Raw genomic sequence first — 3491 nt, 5'->3', positions numbered from 1 at the left:
AGTAACTCAGGAGTTATCAACTCAAACATGATTGATAATTGTTATCTTTGCTAATTGAATTGAACTTCAATAATCCCAATCTTTCCTTAGGGATTAACTAGGATTTGAAGATCAAACTAATTAGTCACTTGATCTTTCTTTACTTTAAGTAAAGACTAACTGAGTGGAATTAAGATTCAATCTTCATCATCATTGATAAGGATAACTAGGATAGGACTTCTAATTTCTCATACCTTGCCAAAAGTTTATTTTACAGTTATTTATTTACTTTACAGTCTTTTACTTATTTCACGGCATCGAATGGTATAAAGGAGAATTAAAATAGACTAATTAAAGATCTCTAGGAAGCAAGTTTTCAACCATAAACAATACTAGAAAGGAATTATAAAATCATGCAATTAGTATGAATAAGTGGGTGATGACTTGGTGACTGGATAAGCTGTGCGTTGCATGTGATACGGACGCGTGGAGCACGTGATCGCGTGATGGGCGATAAGTTCAGGTGACGCGGACGCGTGGGTCACGCAATCGCGTGGCCTGATTTGTGCTATTGGCGCGAGTGCAGCCTCGCGTACGCATAACTTTCTGTTTTTTACGCATTTTGCCAAAAATCTGGGTGACGCGGATGCGTGGGGGACGCGATCGCGTGAATGGCCATATTTTGAAAACGACGCGGACGCGTGGGGCACGCGTTCGCGTGATAGGGCTTGTGCTTCTAGCACCATTCCAGCCCAGCTCCTTCATAACTTGCTGCCATATACCTCTTTACGTCGATTTTACAAGGGCACACGGTCGCGTGGGTGACGCAGACGCGTGGGAGGCTATTTTTCAAAATGACGCGGGCGCGTTAGCGACGCGTTCGCTGGGGCATGCTTGTGCCTAAGGCACGCCTCCAGCCACGCTTTCGTGTGACTCTCTGCTTCTTTTCTTCTCGTAGCCAAGGCACCTATGACGCGGACGCATCAGCGACGCTTATGTGTCCTGTGTTTTTTTTTTAATGCAGTATGCAGATGCGAATGCAGGTTATATGCAGCTATATGCAGAGATTATAAGAAGAGTCATTAAAAAATAAAAATAGAATAAAGTAAAATAAAATTAAGACTGAAACTGAACGATCATACCATGGTGGGTTGTCTCCCACCTAGCACTTTGCTTTTACGTCCTTAAGTTGGACGTCTTCAGGCTCATTTTGCTTCTATTGGTGGGTTTTCCAAAAGGAAAACCTCTAGTTCTTTGTGATCCTTCATCTTCTCTCTATGATAAAGCTTCAGGCGATGGCTATTGACCTTTAGAAATTTGGATCTAGAAGGATGACGCAGGTGAAAAACTCCATATGGCTCTGCCTTCTCTATTCTATAGGGACCTTTCCATCTTGATCTTAGTTTCCCTGGCATAAGCCTCAGTCTGGAGTTATAAAGAAGAACTAACTCCCCTGGTCTGAATTCTCTCTTTTTTTATGTGTTTGTCATGGACAGCCTTCATCTTCTCTTTGTATCACCTGGAACTGTCATATTGGAAAATGTGAGCCCCTTAATGCTCACTAATACATCTTGAGCAATTCCAGCTACTGTAATAATGCTTTTATCTGCTAACACAAAACGAGTTGCCAACCTTTTTAAGGGAGGGAGCCTTAAGGTATCATATATAGACAATGGCATTATACTAACACATGCTCCTAAGTCACACATGCAATTAGAAAATATTACACCTCTCAATGGTACAGTTAACCATGCATGGACCTGGATCACTATATTTTTCATGTATACCTCCCATTAAAGCAGATATAGAACTACCTAAATGAATAGTTTCTAATTCATTAATTTTATCTTTATGTATGCACAAATCTTTCAGAAACTTTGCATATTTAGGTACTTGCTGAATAACATCAAAAAGGGGAACGGTTACCTCAACCTTTTTGAAAATTTCTACTATTTTGGGATCAAGTTCCATCTGCTTTCTGGACTTCCTTGCAAGGTGTGAGAATGGGATAGGGACGGCGCCACTTGTAGCCTCTGCATCCTTTGGTGCTCCATTCCTTAGCTGAGCCGTTTCTTCTTCAACCTTGTCTTGTACTTTATCTTCCTCTTCAGCATCTTCCATTTTAGCATCTTCTACTTCTATCACATCCTCAGCTGAGGCGTATTCTATTGGGCTTGGTTCCTCCTGATTCCTCTCTGGTAGTGTGATTCCGGATCTCAAAGTGATGGCATTGATGCCACCCTTCGGGTTAGGTAAGGGTTGAGAAGGAATTCCACTGGAGTTTAAAGGTTGTTTAGTGGAAGTAGGTAATGAATCTATCCGGGCGGCGAAAGCTTGTAAAGTGGCGTTCAGACCATTTAGAGTAGAGTTCAGTGTAGTCTGCATATCTTGTTGTCCTTGTGCAAGAGAACGAAGCATCTCGTTATTTGATGAGGAAGTATGATAAGTGATCTGTGGTACTTATTGTTGGTTTTGCTGGGGTCCTTGTGATTGTCTTAAGTGAGGAGTTCTGTAAGGTTGGTTTTGATTCTGCTGTCTGTTGTTATTCTACCTCTATTTTCCATAGTTGTCTCTGCCTCCTCTGTTATAGTTGTCCCTCCAGCCATGGCTGGAATTATCCCTCCAACCTTGGTTGGAGTTGTCCTGCCATCCTTGGATATAGTTTCCACCTTGGTTGTGGTTGCCGCCTTGTTGATTGTATCCTTATTCGGGCGGTCATAGAAGTTATGAGTAGCTGCCACAGTATTGTCTTCTTGTTGAAGCTGTGGGCATTCATCAGTATAATGAATATAGTTAGCACATATGCCGCATACTCTTTGGAGAACTAACTGTTGGCTTTGTTGTGGTGAGGAAGGCTGAGCTTGTTGTTGTTGATTCAACTGTAATTGCTTCAGTAGGTTGGTCATTTCACATATGCTCTATGTAAGGGCAGAGGTCTTAGTGCTAGAGGAAATTTCTGCAACAGCTTTTGAGTGGGTGCTCCTATGCCTGTGATTCCTGGTGGATTCAGCTAAGTCACTGATCAATTGCCATACTTCATCTGCGGTCTTGTACTTCTTCAGAGAACCATTACTAGCAGCATCTAGTGTAGTTTTATCCCGAGGCTTCATGCCTTGAGTAAAATAGCTTATTAACACTAGTCTATCAATCATGTGATGGGGGCATGCGTCCAGAAGGTTCTTAAAACGCTCCCAGTACTCGTAGAGAGTTTCTGATTCACCTTGAACAATGCATGAGATCTCTTTCCTTAGTCTGTCTGTAACTTCAGCTGGAAAGTATTTCTCCAAAAATTCTCTTCTGAGTGTGTCCCGGTTGGTAACAGTTGCTTCAGGTTGGGAGTAGTACTACTTCCTCGCCTTTCCTTCAAGAGAAAATGGGAAGGTAGTTAACAGAATAGAAGTTTCATTCGCACCCTGACACTTAACAGTAGAACATGCTATCTAAAAATTTCTGAGGTGCTTGATGGGCTCCTGAGCATGTAAGCCATGAAACTTGGGCATTAAGTTGATTAG

At 42.0% G+C, this 3491-nt stretch overlaps 1 non-coding gene across 1 annotated transcript; it reads left to right on the top strand.

Annotated features, from left to right (window-relative positions):
- Positions 1 to 3125: 3125 nt before the first annotated feature.
- On the top strand, positions 3126 to 3233 carry LOC148562400 (small nucleolar RNA R71). The gene has a single exon (XR_015887671.1). It is a non-coding gene; the product is annotated as a small nucleolar RNA R71 (small nucleolar RNA).
- The last annotated feature ends 258 nt before the right edge of the window (positions 3234 to 3491 follow it).

The sequence above is a fragment of the Arachis ipaensis genome, chromosome B6, assembly GCF_059453495.1.
Source record: "Arachis ipaensis isolate K30076 ecotype BB chromosome B6, ASM5945349v1, whole genome shotgun sequence".
Taxonomy (NCBI): Eukaryota; Viridiplantae; Streptophyta; class Magnoliopsida; order Fabales; family Fabaceae; genus Arachis; species Arachis ipaensis.
This window is presented reverse-complemented; position numbering and strand designations above follow the sequence as displayed.